The sequence below is a fragment of the Cibotium barometz genome, chromosome 60 (genome assembly GCF_041138505.1).
Source record: "Cibotium barometz isolate CiBa-2024 chromosome 60, ASM4113850v1, whole genome shotgun sequence".
Taxonomy (NCBI): domain Eukaryota; kingdom Viridiplantae; phylum Streptophyta; class Polypodiopsida; order Cyatheales; family Cibotiaceae; genus Cibotium; species Cibotium barometz.
In genome coordinates this window covers 26,459,840-26,469,631 of record NC_141105.1, presented here as the reverse complement: position 1 = coordinate 26,469,631, position 9,792 = coordinate 26,459,840, and positions in this window count along the sequence as shown.

Here is a 9,792-nt window from a genome sequence, read left to right as displayed (position 1 = left end):
ATACCAGCATCGTCGTGATTGGTTAATCTCGCTATACAAAATCACGGTCCAATATGTGTATAAGTGCATTCAAATCATTGCAATTGCACTCCACATGCATATTCTATAATCATTTATTGTGTTACATTACTTCTTACTGGCATGATTTTTCCAAGAATCATGCCAATAAATCTTTTTCCAAATGTACAAATGCATGGTATGTTGGCATTCTCTCATTATGTCTGAACTACTAAGGTTATCTCCTCTCAATATACATGCAATATTATCATCATGATTCTTCTAAGAATCATGCCCTGATTCTTGTCTGCATAATCATGCTAAACTTGGCTATCTTATTCCATCATAGCACCATCTCTAACGTGTGTTTCCCCTTGTTCTTAGTGCATATCAATCATCATTTTTATCACCATGATTCTTCAACCATCACACCTATGATTTCTAATCATGGAGGATAAAACTCACTTAAATGGGCAACCACATGGCCATAGTGTTTTCTCATCATGTTTCCAATCTAGCAAGCCATTCTTTAGTAATTTCATAGAAGTTTCACTATCGTGATTCTCAAAATCATGTGTATGGTTCATGTATAAAGAAGAATAGTCTCTAACTGGCTAATCATCCTTGTCTATTACAATAAAAGGAAGTAGATGCTGCTTAGTGATTAGTACACTTTTACTCACCCACACTGGTGGAAACCTTGCCACATCAATAACTTCCAGGTATATATCTAGATGGGACAAACATGTTGGGTGTATGCCTGACCCATGGTACAACCCATTTCTTGGAATTCCTTAAATTTTAGCCTCACCACCACAATAGGAGCCAATGATCTTGACCCTTTACAACACCATAACAAGTTGACAACATTCTTTCAATCCTCTCTAAATGTTTCGAGTCTGCAACAACTCTAACCAAAGTTTTAGGACTCAACCCTTTTGTACTTCATTGTGTATCAGTCTCATCAATGGTCAAAGAGCACCTAATTATTCTCAATAGATAACAAAGCACATGGGAAGTAAAGTAGGTTAGGTCACTACAAAATCCTCTTACAATTTGCAAAGAAACACATTAAACCAAAAAGAGTTTCTCATAGGGATTACTTGTCAATGCTCCTCCCAGACCTTTATATATCTTCTTCCATTACTAATAGCCATAGAATCCCTGCTAACCTCAATAAATATTGTAACCTTGCATGTGGTTGTTTTTAAAAAAAGGCAAGAGTAATCACATGCAATGGCCCCCCACCCTAATTAGGATCCCATCTATTATTAACATTTTCATTTACTAACTAGCGTCTTCATCCCTCTGGAGGATCAAAGGAATGCAACATCTACTTATCAGCACCAAGCATACATAAACCCCTTGACAAAGTCTTCCATCTGATCGCATACATGAATCCCTTGACAAAGTCTTCCATCTGATCGCATACATAAATCCCTTGGCAAAGTCTTCCATCTAATCACACAAGAACACGATTAACATCAGGTAGGCCAAAGCGTAAGAAATGTACATCAAATTTCAAGGATGGATACATCAAACTCATGTACAAACAAGCCATAAAGAAATGGTGTCTAAATCTCCAACTTGGACGTAGACCTGTGAAGGTCCAATGGATAATTAATGGTGTTTCTTACTCCAAAAGCATGTGGCACTAAGCTAGGATGTGCTCCCTAGTGTTGTGAAATGCATGAATGTATTATGAGATGAAGTAGTGTATAAGTAATAGGCCATCTAGAAGCTTTGGGTGCCTACTTAGCAAAAATTTAAGTGTGTATGACAAGGACACTCTCCGATTGTGCAGTTGAGACTTTGTACCACCTTAACTTTTCACCATCCACCACTCTAAATAGTTGTGCATCTAGGAAGTCATCCTCTACCCCTATTTGAAGCTTCTTCGGACTCCAATCTAGACAAGAAATTGGCTACTGCATGTTGATTATCTTAGGTTGTGTGTTTGATGGTGAAGTTGAACTCTGAAGCAGTACCATCCATCATGCCGACTTTCCTACAAGCTAGGAATCTAGCTAATTTTTTTGCATTTTTTGGTGCTTGTAGTTTTATAATGACCTCAATATTGGCCAAATCCAATATAATCCATTTGTTGACACTATGTGTCCTAGCAGGGACCCACACTAGTAACTATAAAATCACCCTTTGTTGGGTTTAGGCTCACCCTTGTCTCTTTGCATTTTTCTAGCCATAGAGTGAGGTGGTGCAGGTGATCCACCTTCTTTCTAAATGCATTGAAGCCATCCATAAAGACTCTCATGAAGGTGGTCAAGTATTCATAGAAGATCTCTTCAACCATCCTCTAGAAGGTTGTCGATGCATTGTTCAGCCTCAATGTCATCACATTAGAAGATCTCTTCAACCATCCTCTAGAAGGTTGTCGATGCATTGTTCAGCCTCAATGTCATCACATTAGAAGCAAATGATCCCCTTTCTATTATGAAGGCTATTTTTTCCTTGTCCTTGATGGCCATCCCAGACATGGTTATACCCAATGCCATTGCATCCAACAAGGAGTCTATGAAAGGGATGGGGAATGGATCGGGAATCATTGCTGCATTAGTTTCTTGTAAGCTATGTAGACTCTTATCTTTCAACTTTTCTTCGCGATAATGACCATTTTGGTGGTAGCCATTACACTTTATGCAGACTCTCATCTTTCCACTTTTCTTCAAGATAATGACCATTGGTGATAGTCATTCCACTTCATCCATAGAATATATGAACCCAACCTTCAACAACTTATCTATTTCCTCCCCCTTGACTTTTCGTGCATAGCATAGTTTGGGATCATCCTGTATCTATTGCATTCTCCTTCAAAAAACCTTATGTTGGTAGAAGCTTGGGTCGATCCCTTCCATATCTGTGTAGGTCCATGCAAACATGTCCTTATATGAGGTTAGCAATTCTTACAGTTCCTCTTTTAGATCTTGGACTAGTCTGGCATTTACTCTGACCATGTGTGGTTCTTTCTCATCACCTAGATTTAGTTATGTGAGCTCATCCTCCTACATTGTGTCATTATGCTTTTTCCCTATTCATTCAGTTGTTTGAGTGCAAGAATCTTATCCTCTACATAGTCTTCTTGCCATTTTGTCATGTGGGTCTTCTTAATTTGCTTCCTCTTGTTTTCCCATAGCTGTTAGTTTTTCAAGTTGAACTGCCAAGACTTCTAGATTGTATTTCAATATCCTCTATTCCACATCTACTTCAAACAAAGAGAGAAAGTGTGGGTTTCCTTTCAATAATAACTCTTCCTCATCATCCTCTATGCCTATCCTTCTAAGAGGATATTTCCACACAAAAGACTTATACACACTAGCGCGATTGTTCACACACATTAGAAGCACTTTATATTTAAAGCCTAAATTGTCATGAGAATATATTTTAAGTCCTCTTTAAGAATATTATTTTCCCCTCTTGAGTAATTTGGGGACGCCTAGGTTACTCTTGTGTCATGCCGGCTAGGTTAATATCGTGGGTGACACCACTATAAATATTAATACATGTGGTATATGACGTATGCTTGGGGCCATCTATGATTATTTCAGTTAGGTTTGTATGGCAGGGTGATTCCTGGGGTACTTATACCTGGTAGTCATGAGTTGGTGATGGTTTGTGCCTGTTTTATATTTGTGGGATTAATTTAATTATTAATTGGGCTTATATTTTCAGGTGACGAAGATTACGAGGATTGATAAATAATGTCGAGGAGAATGTTTCTTATGCGCATCATATTTATTTTTACAAGCATAGCTTGTAACCTTAGTAGTTGATTTTTTCATTTTGATACATTGGGAAAAACACATTTATAATGTTGAATTTATTAAAGCCTAAAGGCTTTACCCTAGCCCCAATTTTTGGGACACTCTATTTTTGTTGTGGAAGAGTGTCGTGCTCTCTAAAAGCACACTTTGTATATTTTTGGGGGCTATGGCCTATTTTTGATTGAAATCTAATAAAAATACTCTTGTGTGGGGGGAAGGCCACGCACAAGGGGGGGGGGGGAAGATTGCACCCAGCATATTTGTCTTGGAGCTAAGTATTATGTTTGCTATGTTGTTGTTTAATTTATTTGATTTTGTTGAAGCATGTGTTTTCATGGTTGAAATTATGTGTTGAATTTCTCAAGTGTTCCACAAGCTATCCTAGAGAACGATTCCGTTTTCAGTGGTATCAGAGCTTGGGCTAGGAGATTTGTGGAAAGGTGGGAAAGGTCTTCATCAACACAACTCTCAAGAAAGTTGCAGGCTTTTAACCAGTGGGCAAAAGAAGGGTTTGTGGTCTTTAACCAAAAATTCAAATTCTCAAACTAGCTCTACTTCTCAAACCCACTTACCTCTTCCCAAAACCATTCTTCTTCATCAAAAAGTAGTTTTGCTCAAAGCTTCATGAATTTCAGATCTGACCGTACAGATGGATTCCCCATAGCCAAAAACCTCATGTGGTTTGCTCAGTTTTTGCAAAGGTTCAAGGTAGAAGCAATCTATAATTGACGGTCTGCATGCTGTGTGAGCTTTAGCCATGAAAAATATATATAATCAAGCAAAAACGATGTGCCAAAATGCAACCTCATGAGCAAAAATCAACGCCGTTTGCCCTTCAAGCCATAAGCTCACAAAAATGTTAATTAAGCTAAATTAAAAGCTTAATTCAATTCCACTTTTCCCAAGCCCAATGCTTGTCACATCAACTTTTGGAGCTTTCACACTACCTATTTTCCTATTTCAAGGAAAATTCCAAAGAATTACAATTTTCATATTTTTGGGTGTAGAAAATTGATTTTTCAGGGGTCAAAGAGGCTTAAAAAGGCCAAATAAATGCCAAAAAATTCCAAAATAATTTCTAAAAAATTCAAAAAATTCTCAAAAATTATTACAGAGGTTTGGCCAAGTTTTTAGAATTGTTTGAGCAGTGTTCAAGTTGTAAAAAATTATTTCTTCAGCATTTCGACTAGCCCAAGTCTCCTAAATCACTCAGAATTGCTCGGGACTTGTGTGAAACGAAGGGAATTCGACCCAACCATTGAACCAAAGTCTTGGTTCAGTTTCAACACAAATCAAATTGCGAGAGAATTGAGATAAGTACAATCATTTGCTTTATTTACATATATCAAATAATATCAATTTTACTTATTTACATTGTTTGCATGAGCACTATGGCAAATTTTCCTATTTCACCTACAATTCAAGAGCAACTCCAATCTTTACAACAACAAATTGTAGAAGAGAGAGAGATGCGAATTGAATTGGAGCGACAGCTCACGAGTCAAAGGCGTAAGCGTGACTCTTTGCCATCTTATGTGATGACGAAGATGACATCATCCAAAGAGCTGTCAATACTACACTTCAAGCACAAAATTCTCGAAAAGATTCTAAAACAGTCGTAAAGCTTTTTCATTTCAGAATTATGATGGCAAGAAAGATGCTCGAGTCCTTTAGGCATGGCTTAGTCAATTGGATGACTACTTTTCGGGGGAGAAATTTTTCGAGAAGGACAAGATCAAATGTGCGGCTAATCACATGGTGGATAGCGCAGCTTTATGGTGGAGCATCATCAAGCAAGGACGTGACAAACCGGATTCATGGAAAAGGTTTCAAGGCTAGTGAAAAAGCATTTCTTACCTTCATAATTTAAATCTAAAGTTAGGCATCAATGGGATACATTGCATCAACTTGAAAAAGAAAGCATGTCTCAGTATGTGGAGAAGTTTTGGAATACATTACTACAGGTACAGGTTGTGGAGAAAGTCAATGAGAAGGACCAAAAGAGGAAATTCATTTCGGGCCTTAAGCCTACTGAATATGTTTAGACCTCATTCACTTTCTACAGCTATATCTTTGGCAACAAATTCCGAATGCAAAAATGGTTTTCCTAGAGAGGCCAAGTCATTTGTTGAGAGTAACCACTCTAAACCTTTTTCTAAACCTTTTCATGCTTCAAGAAATTTTCATAAGCCAAGGTTTGACAAAGGCAAGGAGATGGTTAAAGGCGAATCAAATTCAAAGAAAGTCAACGGCGGTGGCAAGCCAAAGGTCCTCCAATCAAATGTTTTCGATGTCATAAAGAAGGACATATAGCACCAAATTGCCCAAAACGTGCAAAGAATCCGACACCTATGGCACGAGTCAATATGCTTGAAGGGGATGACAATGAAGATGAATCGCTCAAGCAAGAGGGTAACTCTGACCCTGACTATTCAGAAGCAGAAGAAGGTAAGCCTCAAGCTCATTCGTTACTCTCAAAATAAAAGGAAAAATTAATGAGCATGAAGTCATTGTTTTGCATGATGATGGTAGCACTCATGACTTTATTTTTGAAAAGGCAATTAGAGCTTTAAATATTCAACCTTCACCTACACATTATAGAGTTAAAGCTGCATTTACTGGAACCAAGTATAATTGCATACAAGAGGTGAAAGGTTTAACTTTAAGCATCAATTCCTTAACAAAAAAAAGGGGATTTCTTAGTTGCACCTTTACAAGGCGTAGATGTAATATTGGGTATGCCTTGGAGACATTTGTACAACCCTATTATAGACTATGATACACATAGCATTTGTGTAAGGAAGGACAATGAAAATATTTTCCTCCAATGTCTAGTCAAAGGAGAGACGAGCCCTTTATTGAGTCATACTCAAGCAAAGCGAGCTCTTAGGAAAAGGGAGAAGACTTATATGGTTTGGGTTAACCACCTTAGAGCTTAACACATCCAAAAATCCAAAACTTGATCCTTATATCTCCAAATTCAGGGATTGTTTTATGGAAGATTTACCTCCAGGATTACCTAAGTCTAGGCCTGAAGACCATAGTATTGACTTATTTCCAGGCAATTCTCCACCTTGTAAAGCTCCTTATAGAGTCAACAATTTAGAGCAAAAAGAAATCCAAAAACAAATCGAGGATTTGTTAGAAAGAGGCCTTATTAGACCTAGTAGTTCACCCTTTGGAGCTCCAGTCCTTCTTGTTAAGAAGAAGAATGGAACTTTCCGAATGTGTGTTGACTACCGAGCATTGAACAAAATCACTGTCAAGAACAGATACCCTATCCCTAGGGTAGATGACTTACTTGATAAGCTTAGAGGTTCAAAGGTCTTTAGCAAGATTGACTTAAAGTCTGGTTATCATCAAGTACGCATGACTGAGTCAGACATATTCAAGACTGCATTTAGAACCCAGACTGGCCATTATGAGTTTTTGGTTATGCCATTTGGTTTGACCAATGCTCCAGCTACATTCAGTCGTATGATGAATCGCATTTTCCTAAAGTTTCAAAGCTTTGTTGTGGTGTTCTTTGATGATATTCTTGTTTTCAGCGAGAATCATCAAAAGCATGAGCAACACTTGGAGCAAGTGTTTAACCTTTTGAGAGAAAATGAATTGTATGTCAATCCTGAAAAAAGTTCTTTCTTTCAAAAAGAGATTGAATACTTAGGCCATATAGTGTCAGCTGAAGGAATCCGTGTGGATCCTAAGAAGATTGAGTGTATAGCCTTTTGGCCTACACCTTGAGACATTCATGACCTTAGATCTTTTCTAGGTCTATGTAGTTACTATAGGAAGTTTGTCAGAATTTTGCTTATATTGCACATCCTTTGACGGAACTTCTCAAGAAAACTACATTTTTTCATTGGACCAAAAGTCAAGATAAATCTTTTATATTACTCAAGGATGCATTAACTCATGCACCAGTTCTTACACTACCTGACTTTCAAAGACCATTCTTTGTGGTAGTAACTAATGCTAGCGGGCAAAGGTTTTGGTGATGTGCTTATGCAAGACAACCATCCTATTGCCTATGAAAGTCGAAAGCTAAAACCTACTGAAATAAATTATAGTACATATGACAAGGAATTAGCAGCAGTTGTGCATGCCTTGAAGATTTGGAAGCATTACCTAATGGGTTCAGAATTTCTTATCAAGACTGATCAACAAAGCATTAGGCATTTGCTTTCGCAACCCCTTATTTCAGATAGGAACATCAAATGGGCATCTTTCATACAAAGTTTCCAACCCATGATTCAATACCAACCTCGAAAGGAAAATGTTGTTGCCGATGCTTTAAGTAGAAGACCTCATATCAACAACATTTTCTGTTGGAATTAGGGTTGCAGGAATGCACACACAACTTCAAGAAGATGAGGAAGCTTGAGCACAACACAGTAGTGTATTATGAGTGCCAAAAATGAAAGATAACCCACCCTAAAAGATAATGGGCGTATATACAATGCACGGGGGAAAAAACCTCCTAGTGAGGGAAAAAGTGCCCCAGCGGTCCTAAGTGTGTTCACACACATCACTACTATAATATGGTAACAAATCCCCCCTGGAGTGATGCGGTGAACAAGAGCTAGCACTCATGTATAGGGAAGTGTCTAGCTATGTGGACGAATCCACAAAAGGGAGTAAGCCCAAAGCTTTGCGAAAAGCTTCGAACTTTTCACGAGGCAGAGCCTTTGTGAAAAGGTCTGCAAGGTTATCCTGTGTTGGCACATAAGCCAAACTGATCTCTCCTGCAGAGAGTCTCTCCCTGACATAATGGTAGTGCACCTCAATGTGCTTCGTACGAGCATGGAACACTGGGTTCCGCGCAACTGCCAATGCGCTCTGACTGTCAGTGAAGATGGTGGTGGCAGATGGTTGCCCAACACCCAAATCAGCCATAAGGCGTCTGAGCCACACACACTCAACCGTAGCTGTGAAAGCTGCCCTGTACTCAGCTTCACAACTAGAAGTGGCCACAGTAGGCTGCTTCTTGCTCAACCATGATATGCATGAGCTTCCAAGCATGAAGCAAAAACCACTCGTGGACACGCGTGTGTCATAACAACCAGCCCAGTCAGAATCTGAAAAAACATGTAAATCTGGCGGCAATGATCCCCCCTTGGGATAAAACAACCCAAGATGCCGAGTACCACTCAAATAGCGAAAGATACGCTTCACTGCCTGCCAATGCTTAATGCCTGGGCTATGCATAAATCTGCTCACCTGTGAGACTGCAAACTGAATGTCTGGCCTCGTAATGCATACATAAATGAGGCAACCAACAGCTGTCTGATAGAGTGTGACATCAAAGTGATCTCCAGCATCATGAAGACTCAACTTCAAACCTGTCTCCATTGGAGTAGCAATAGGCTTGCAGTCTTCAAGGCCAAATCTCCGCAACAATGTTTCAATATACTTTGTCTGACACAAAGCAATACCTCCATCACACTGCTTAAATTGTATCCCCAAATAATGATGCAAATGCCCCAAATCTGACATCTCAAAAGAGGCATTCAAATCAGCTTTAAAATCAGCAATATGACTCTCATTTGGTCCTGTGAGCAGCATGTCATCGACATAGAGAGCAATGATTAGATGTACACCATCCACACGTTTAACATACAAAGTGCTTTCTGTTGGACTATTCTGAAACCCATGTGCAGTCAAATATGCATGTATTTTTTCATACCAAGCTCGTGGAGCTTGCTTTAAACCATATAAAGCCTTTTTTAACCTGCACACTTTGTTTTCCTGCCCTCTTTGAACAAAACCACGAGGCTGCGATACATACACCTCCTCATGCAAATCTCCATTTAAGAACGCAGTCTTTATGTCCAGCTGATGTACATTCCAACCATTATGAGCTGCTAATGCACAGATGCTGCGAACAGTGGTCATACGACATGTGGGAGCAAAAGTCTCATCAAAATCAATGCCCTTCTCTTGAGCATAACCTTTTGCAACAAGCCTAGCCTTATGGCGATCCACTGTGCCATCAGGCTTACGCTTCAATTTGTAT